General features: G+C 53.4%; 1 protein-coding gene across 1 annotated transcript in view; it reads left to right on the top strand.

Moving 5' to 3' along the window:
• THRA (thyroid hormone receptor, alpha) overlaps positions 1–9,513 on the top strand; it is a 198,270-nt gene that overhangs the window by 621 nt on the left and 188,136 nt on the right. The window lies entirely within an intron of this gene.

The raw sequence follows: 9,513 nt of genomic DNA, 5'->3' as shown, positions 1-9,513 counted from the left end.
GTTGTAGAGACTCTTCCTTTTCGCGGGCGGGGGGGGGCGGCGGCGGCGGAATCGCTGGTTTGTTTACTGCGCTCCTCGGGAGGAGGGTGCCAACCGGGGGAGGGGTTGCCGTTGCAACGCGATCTTCTCTCCCCTTCGGGCTTGCAAATAAAAATAAAAATGCGAGCAGAGGCTGCACGTCGAAAGGGGGGAGGGGGACACCCCACCGCCGCGCTCCGCGCAAAGGTCTTTCACTCCAGACGTTACGACGAGGGTGCTCCTTGCAACTGGCCGCCGAGCCTCTTCGGATGGGATTTAAATAGCATTTCGCCACCCCACCCCCCTTGCACAAATCCTGTCCTTGCCGCGAAACTGTGCCGCCACGGCGCCTAATCCCAAGTGGGTCTAGATTTGGCTGGGCTTTTTATTTTTTAAAAACTCTTCATATATACATATATGCATGGAGATTATATATATCTATCTATATCTCCATGGGTTGTAGCAGGCCACCGCCGCAGCAAGGGTAAATAGTTCTGACATTCGCTTTTTTGGGGGAGGGAGAGTTTGGAGGAGAGAGAGTTTGGAGGGGAGAGAGGGGTGTTTTTCTATTGGCGTTTTAAAGGGGGGGAAATATGGGTAAATATTTTCCTAAAAAATAAGGACGTTTGGCATGTGGCTGGCGGATCACAAGTCTGGGGGGCTACAGGGGGGACTGCGTCGGAGCCCTTGGATGTTGGCAGCAAGGCCTGTTTTCCGGTTGCGCTGGATTTAACTTTGCATGTCCCGGGTTCTCCCCCCCCCAGGGGAGAGGTTTTCGGGGGGGGGGAGAGATGGGGTTCCTCTCCCGGCTTGATCAAAGCAGGGTGGGGGGGGGAGGAAGGGGAATACTTTGAGTTGCAAAGGGACGCATGCAGCAGCAGCAGCAGCAGGGATCCTGTCCTTGCGGGAAGGGGGGGTTCTGAGGGGCGACGTTGACACTCTTTGGGCTGTCGCCGTGACAGCTGTCCCTGGTGGGACGTGGCCGGGTTTTTTTTTTATGGGGGGGGCGGTTAATCCTAGCTTGCTAATGCATCCTGGCGTTCCAAACGAAAAGCTTTGGGAGAGGCTGGAAATTGCTCCAACTCTTGGTGCTCTCCTAGGTTTTTTAAATTTCAGGATGAGTGAGGGGAGGGGCCGGGGAACGCGTTGCTTTGGCCGTGGATAGTGTCCCCCCCCCCTCGCATGTTGTGGCCCACATACAGCCTGCGAGTTCTTGCTCGCTTCTGGCCCGAGGGGGGAAAGCCCTGCGAAGCCCGCCATGCAAGGAAGAGAGCTCTCTCTGGCAATCCCCCCCCTCTCTCCAATCTTGGAAATGTTGTTTGCTTCCCCCCCCCTCACTTTTGCTTGCTGGAACAAGTTGCCGTGGGAATGGGGGGAAGGCGTGGAAGGATGGTTTAAGGATGTCCGTGGTGTAGGTCAGGGTAAGGTGAAGGGGTCAAGCTGGGTGTACTTTGGACCCCTTCCCCTAAAAACAGGTGTGGGGTGGATGGGGGGGTCCTTGGGTAGAAGAGCGGCAGGTCCGGGCAAGCGTGCACCAGGGGGGGGAAGCTGGCTCAGTTAGGTGAAGAAAGGAGGCAGTGTCTCGGGGCAGGGTCTGGGCCCGTTCCCAGAGCATTTTCTTCCTGTGCTGATCGGTTCAGACAGCTCTCCCTCTTGCCTTGTGTGTGTGTGGGGGTGCCCCCCATCTACCCTGCCCGCACCCCATGCCCAGGTCTCCCTCTGCCATTCCTGGGCTGTCTGTCCTTGGTTGTTCACTGTGCAATATTAATTGTTGCTATGCCTTCCCTGGAAAAGAAGCTAGCTTTTGCTCTGGATTGGTGGTAGTGGGAGTTTGATTGTCTCAGGTCACCTTTTACCACCAGTGTAGGAAAAGGTGTAATTCTGCCTGTTCGTTCTCTCTCTCTCTCTGTGTCCATAGCTAGGAGGTGTCGAAGGAAGTCACAAGTGTTGGGTGAGTGACAGAGTACAGGGGAAAGGTCACAACCGGCGGGAGCGAGATCTCTCGGCCTTGTCCTCTCAAAAAGCAGGTTGCGTTGTCCGTAAGCCAGTCCTGGGGTTAGCGCAGGCCAAGAATGTGGCTGGTCCAGGGTCAGAGGTCAGAGCTGGGAATCAGACCCAGAAATTCTTTTTCCCCCTGTTGCCTAAGCGGAATATAATTAGTGGTGGAGCATTTTCAGCCCTGACTCCAAAATCTCACCCTTTTTGGTGTGTGTTTCTGTAATAGTAATCAATGCTTAGAAGGGACAAAGAGTGTTTTTAAAAAAAAAGAAAGGAAAAAAAGAAAGAAACTAATTCTGTTTTTTTTTAATCACTTGCGAACAGAATTCAGACGCACACTGAAATGGTGCCAGAGACGGTCAGAGGTGCTTTCGTGTGAAAATGCACTCTAGACTGGCTTTGGAAAGGTCTCCCGTTACCTACCGGGTTGCCTTCTTCTTCCCTCTCCGTATTAAACAAACCACCTCCCCTTTGGAGGTTCGAAAAGCACCTGCTGCAAAGGGATGAAATCAGTTTCAGGCGCAAGCAGTGGGGGCTTTGCCAGAGGGGGGGGGAATGGCGGCCCTGTAACTACCTAGGAAGCAGAGAGAGATCCTGGCTTTTGGATGTTAATTACGTCTTGCCTTTAAAAGGAAGAGGGGCTTTCCGGACTGCCTGGAAGCAGGGTGACCTTTGTGAGTCCTCCGCACACCCTCTGGTTCCAGATCCGTGAAAATCAGTTGGGTCTGTGTGCAGCAGCGAAGGGAAGGCTTGTTCAGAATTGCCGTCCCCGGCGTTGAGAAATGGGTTCTGGGCCCTAATGGCTTGTGTTTGCAGAGGGAATGCATTGGTGCCGGTGATCTAGAAAGGGAATTTTCCTCTGGGGGGGAGGAGGGACCGTCGGCGAGGATCCTGGGTTGCCTTCCATCCAGGGAAGGCTCCTTCCGCACCTCTGTCGATGGCAGGGGCCCTTGTTTTTTGGTTGGGTACTTTGGGATGCTGACTGGGGGTTTGCTTCACAGCGCCTCTTCCTCTGGTTGGGCCCGAGCAGCATTAAGAAGATGTCAGTCGAAGCGCCTGCAGGCATCAGTGGAGGGACGCATCTGTGTCTTGTCCTAGAAATGGGGTTTCAGTTGCGAGTCCGAAGCCCTGGTCACGATGCACAGACCCCTGGACTTTTCCTGGGACCTTTGCGATAACAGGACAGGTTTCCCCGGCTGTGGGGGTTCTGGCCTGTGCGGCCCCGGCTGGCTGCATTCAGTTTGGCGGAGTTGCCGGCCTGCTTGGTTTTGGCAGGAGCAGGGTTAAGAGGCGTACACTGCTGGGACACTTGCAAGGTGGCCACCGCTATGGCCTAGGTGTCTCACCCTGTCTGACCTTTGCCTGGGACAGCCCAGGGGAGACCTTCCTCTGAACCTGGGTGGATTCTCCGTTCTGTCCCAATGGCTGCTGCTCTGAGCATGCTCAGCGGAATTGCAGAGACACCTGCACCAGCTTTTCCTGCATATAGAATTGATTTCTCCCCTTGGCCTGAGGTGTCCCGGGCTCTGAATACTGCCACACGTTGCTGCCTTGTTGCTGCTGTTGTTATTTTTGTAAACATTGTTGTTATTTTTGTGAACCTTGCATGGTGCCTGGATCCACTGTATCTAGATGCTACCCTGGGGTTGTTCTCCTAAGTGTGCAAACTGATGTTTAATGGGTGCGTCATTTGCACTTGCCACTGTTGATATTGACGTGCAGTGTGTGTGTGTGTGTGTGTGAACATGTGATCACAGTTGCCTACAGAGAGTTGTTGTTTGCCCTTGGTGCAGTTTTGTGGGAGGTGTGAATAGGCCAGTGCACGTGGGTTTCCCACAGCTTTACCATGCACACAGAGGTTTTGCATTTGCAAACCCTTATGGGTGGGCCCAGTAAATGTGTATTTGCTTGTAAGAGTGCAATTATGCACAGGGCCCATGCTCAGGTTCTGCACATGCTGGGGGTGGTGGTGGTGTTGACTGGCTCAGCGAGGCTGGCTAGGCTGAGAAACCGTGGCCTGGCCAAAGCAACCCAGGGAGCAACGTGGTGGAGCAGGGTTTGAACCTTGATCCGGGGCGTCTAAAATGCAGCAATCTGTCTGTCACTCCTCTCTGAAGCAATCACTGCAGGGAAATGACATTTACACAGGCTAGCTGTTTGAGCTTTGACATTGTAGTGTGTGTGTGTGGGGGGGGGTCTGGCAGGAGGGACATTGGGAAGGTAACGGGGTGGGTGGGGCAGCCATCAGAAAATAGCATAGTTACCTTGCCAGTTGCCAGACGTAGAATCTAGGCCATGGAGTCTCCAGATAAACCAGAGTGTGTGTGTGGGGGGTGATTCTCCTCAAGTCCGCAGAATCTTTGGTTGGAGGTTTCCACAGCCGAACAAGGGGAAATCCCTGCAAACAAAACAACTTCTTGCACTGTCTGACTGAAAACCCACCCCCGCCAAAAAACAACTTCTAAAATTCTGCAGCTTTCTTGGTAGGAGGAAACAGGTTTTTATTTTCTTACATTCCAACTGTCCTTGGAGTTTTGGGAGCGCCAATATATGCTCCGTTCTAGGTTTGCCAGGCTCAGCTGCAGGGGTCTTGTTGTAGAAAAAGAGCTGCCGGAGCTCATTAGCATAACTCATTAGCATAACTTATTTGCATATGCCACGCCCCCTGACATCGCCGGAAGTGACAGAAGGCCACACCCCCTGACATCACCGGAAGTGTGTCAGAAGGCCCGGCTACTTACCCTCCTGCTTCATCCTCATTCCCAAACGGAATGAGGATCGAAGCAGAGGGCGGGGTAAAGAAGGGGGCGGGGCTTCACCACGTGACGGCCCCGCCCCCTAGAGGTTCTCTTCCGGAGCTCCGTACCTGAGAGCTCCCCCCCCCCCCCGACTAGAGCCCTGCTCAGCTGGCATTCTCAAGGACATCAATAAACTCCCCTCAGGGTACAGGAGCTATGCATTGGGTGGTTTATAACTGCCGAGCCTGTGGGAAGAGGATGATTTCTAAATGGAGAGATATGGAGGGAAATGCATCCAGTGCATGCTCAGAGGCATTCTTATTGTTGTTCTGCTGTTGCTGTTGTTCTGTGTTGAGTCTTGCTGCAGAAGCCCTGAAAGATTTGGGCAGGCGTGGGGAGACTGAGAGACAAAACCCTTAGAATGATGGCCACAGGGACAGACAGCTTGAAAAGGGGATTAGATAGATTCATGGAGGATTCATTAGTGGCTAGTAGCCATGGTGGCTGAGGGGCACCTCCACGTTCAGAGGCGCAAATTCTTTGAATCCCAGAGCCAGGAGGCGCCATCAGGGAAAGGCCTCGGCCTCTATGCCCTGTTGTTGCCCAACCAGGGGAACTGGTTGGCCACCGTGTGAGACTAGATACTGGGCTATTTGGACCATTGGTCTCATCCAGCAGGGCTCTTCTTATATTCTTATTGGGGAAGGCCTTGGCCTCTTTGCCTTGTTGTTGGCCCTCCAGAGGAACTGGTTGGCCACTGTGTGAGAGAGGAGGCTGGACTAGATGGACCCCTGGTCTGATCCAGCAGGGCTCTTCTGATGTTCCTCATATGCTCTTCTGAGTGTTCTGAACTGATGTTGGGGAAGTGGATTGTTATTAACATAACTCTGCTTTTAGATGGCCCTTCACGTGGTTGAAAGCATTCCGGATGCATTATCTTCCCAGATGACAGACCCTGTAAGGTAGATCAGTGTTGTTCAGCAGACAGGGGGGAGGAGGGTTATGCTGAGAAACAGCGGGCCCTCCTCCAGCGAATTAACTGCACAGATGAAATTTAGGTTAATCACTCAGTCTCTTGGCGGCAGTGCTGGAAGTTCATATTGGGAGCCTCAATCCGCCAGTTCTGCTTGTCCAGCTCTCATCGGGTCGAAATCTTTTCCAACCAAACCTCTGCTGCTCCTCGGTTTGCTGCCTCGTTTTCCCCTCCTGTAAAAGGCAGCCTGCGTCTTCCGGAGGTTACCTCCGATTAGGTGCCTGCAAGCGCAATACCCATCGGCCACCCCTTGGCGGAAAGTGCCTCTGATCCTTGCACAGAGGTGTCGGGGAAGGGCAAGCCTCCCTGTGCGGAAAACATGGGAAGAGCTGGTTCTAGGCAGAGCCAGTTGCCTGGCGCTTTGCCCCTCCCCTGTTGCTGTGGTCTCGCTCGCATTTATTCAGGCAGCAGCATACAGTACTGGCCGGCTGCTCCTCTCGGCGGCCCGGGAGGCCTGGTGCCGCCTGGGGCCACCTCTTTCCTTGAGCCCTTGTCCATTTCCAAAGGGAGACGGCTCCCTCCCCTCTCTTTCTCTCTCTCTCTAGGGAAGTGGGGCAGAGTTCACCACGGCTGGCATGAGCGGGCGGGGTTGGCGTGTGAGCGTGGAAGGGGGTGGCGGCGGTGGAGAGATGTCAGCTGAAACGCACGTGGGAGAAACGAGAGAGTCTCTCTCTTTCACTGGCATTTTGATATAAATGGTCGATTCAAGCCCGGCTGAGAGAGGGGACAATTATGCACCGCTGGCGTGAGATTTCTTTCTCTTTTTTTGTTGTCCTCGTTGGGAGGGAGGAGAAAGGGTGGCCCCTGGTGTGGGGTTACCTCTAAGGCAGCCTTTGGTTTGGACCGTAACAGATCCAACCAAATACCACTCCGGAAAGGGACGCAAAGGTCACCGCCCAGAATATGCCCGCAGGGAAGAGTAAAGGGAGTGGGCGTTTTACCCACCTTCTGTCCGTCCGGCTTTTGGACATCCAGGGCTTCCCTCTTGTAAGCCGCAGGAGTGTGTGGGCTCTCACGCACTCTCTGTCCCTCCGGGGGCCCATTGGTGCATCTTTTCTTTTACGTCCAGTGAAACTGAGGCACAGCCTTTGCTGGCATATGAGCTGTACAAGGATTCGTTTCGGTATATCTGCAACACGGACCGTCCTTGAATCTCCGGCAGACTCAAAAGGTGGCCTTTGCTTGCCCTCCAGATCCGACCAGTCGCCGTATTTGGCTTTGGGGAGGAATTTTCCAAACCACCACACTGCATGGGGAGGGGTGCACGCATCTATTTTCCTGTCTGCTAGTTTGGTTCACCTGCTTGAATCCATCTGGGATTCTTCCCTCTGCAGGTACCTCACCTGTGGAGCCACTCTTCTGTGGCATGCTGAATCTTCATAGGCTAATGAGTGGGGAACTTGTCATTTTCCCCCCAGCACATATTTCCCCTTCTTCATCTTCCCAGCAGCTGTGTCGAAAGTCAGTGGGTACAGGCAGGGACGGGAAACCAGCCTGAAGTTTAGCCCTGGCACAGGAATCCAGCTCTAAGCTTGGAAATTTTTGAAAAACATCCAGATTACGTTCGAGAATGCTGGCCGGAGATGTGGAAGCGGTACTTAATTGTTCGTGAGAGAGATGCCAGAGCTTGGGCTTGTATTGGGAGGCCTGCCAGCTTCTTCATTCTCAGAGTCTGAAGGCAGACGGCCGTTGCCGGAGGGGAAAGCACTCTGTGAATGCTCAGACGCTTTTTTATTATAATAATGCAGGAAGTATCTTTTCCTTTAAAGAACAGAAGAGGCGCTCCGAGCCTAGCAATGTCTGCAGGGATTAATTTTATTCCTACCGGTACTGCTTCATGTCTGCGAAAATCTATTTTATTCCGATTTTACAAAGGTGAATGACTGAAGGCTGCAGTGTGGCAGCGTTGTTAAAGGAGTCCCTCGCTCAGGCAGGCCTGGCCTGGATAGCCCAGGCTAGCCTGATCTTGCCAAATCTCAGAAGCTAAGCAGGGTTGGCCCTGGTTGGTACTTGGATGGGAGGCCACCGAGGCAGTCCAGGGTTGCGGCGCAGAGGCAGGCAATGGCAAACCCCCTTGGAACGTCACTTGCCTGGAGAACCCTAACCCAGTGGCCATAAGTCGGCTGCGACTTGAGGGCACTTCCCACCCCCCCGGCCGAGGCAGCGTTTGGATTTGCAAACCCATCTCTCTTTGATCTGGAGCAGGGGTCAGGTGCAGGAGCTCATTAGCATGACTCATTAGCATAACTTATTTGCATACGTCACACCCCCTGACATCACCGGAAGTGTGTCAGAAGGCTCCACTGGACTGTTTTGGATTGCTAACTATTGGGGGGGGGAATGTGCAGAACTGTCCTGGCAGAGGAGGGAGAGCTTGTACCTGAATAAAACTTGGTCTTAAAGGTGCCACTGGACTGTTTTGGACCGGGGGGGGGGGCTCTGCAACTTGCCTGGCTGCTTCTTGCTCTGACTGAGGACTGCTGAGAGCAGGGGGTGGGGCTTGTTGCATGTGCCCGCCCCCTGGGCTCTTTACAGCCGGAGCGCTGCTCCTGTGCGCTCCTGCAGGAAATGACCCCTGAATTCTGGAGCATGGTGGCTCTTTGGACCTGAGGATCTGGTAAAGCCAATTAAGTTCTCCAGCGGCCTGTTGACTTCATTCATAGTTCACCTCTCTTGCAGAAACACAGTTTAAAAGAAACGATGCAATAAGAACAAAACAGCCAATTCCTCCCAGAGTGCATAAAGCCGGCCTACAGAATTAGAAAGCGAAGTGCCAAAAACATAAAGTGTTACAGGGCAATGCAAACCAATACTGCAGCAGAGCGGAACTGCAAAACTGGAAAGTGAATGCGTGCAAAATATGCAAGCAGCGAAGCAACCGTAGTTGCCTGGAATTTCATGGCTGTTAATCACAGCCTCGCTCCATGTTATAAAAATGCCCTTTTGAGCAATTCTGTTTGGTGTGTTCTGTGGATAAGGATGTGGGATCCTTCCAGGCTTCCTCAGACCGTTCCGCCAGGTGGGAGCCACAACAAACAGCTCTCGGGTACATGCGGATACGCTCAGCTAGACTGCGTCCGCACAAGAGGCTTTGCTTGTGTGAAGCCCTGTTTTTGTGGCGCTGGCGGCCTGCAGGCACAGACAGCCCTGGGACATACGCTCATGCCAGCTCTATAAAAGGGCTGCTTGTTTGCAGATACTGCAGCAGCTGCCAGTTCACTCTCCCCTCCTCCCCACCTTGCTTCCATGCATGGACGATCCCCCCCCCCCAACAGCATTTCTGCATGAGCATAGCCTGGGGATGGAATAGTTCCTCCTCCACTTCTCCACACCAGTCTGGCCGGCATGTGAGGTTCTGTTCCTGGTTGGCCAAGTTGTGCAAAAGCCACCACTGCTGTGCAAAGAGGGTTGTTTGTGTGCTGTGTCTCAGTCCCCACCGATGCTCCCTCTAAGCTGTGGTGGAGTCTTGTGAGCAAGAATTCTACTTTGTGAGCCACTGGCATTAAGGCTGTGAGTGAGTGATTTGGCTGCTGCATCGATGAGTTTGCTCTGGAGCCCTCCTTCCTGAGCAAAGACAAACATGTGTGAGCCGGAGGCTAAAAAACTGTGAGCTCACACTAACTCGGCTTAGAGGGAACACTGGTCCCCACCTCTGTCTCCAAATTTAGAAATGTCGTTTGGAAATCATTCGCAGGGAGAGCTCCTGCTTCTCCCTTTATTAATATG

This window comes from Gekko japonicus, unplaced genomic scaffold (genome assembly GCF_001447785.1).
Source record: "Gekko japonicus isolate JY-2015 unplaced genomic scaffold, Gekko_japonicus_V1.1 scaffold678, whole genome shotgun sequence".
Taxonomy (NCBI): Eukaryota; Metazoa; Chordata; class Lepidosauria; order Squamata; family Gekkonidae; genus Gekko; species Gekko japonicus.
Note: the sequence above shows the minus strand (reverse complement) of the source record. Positions and strands in the feature narration are given on the sequence as shown.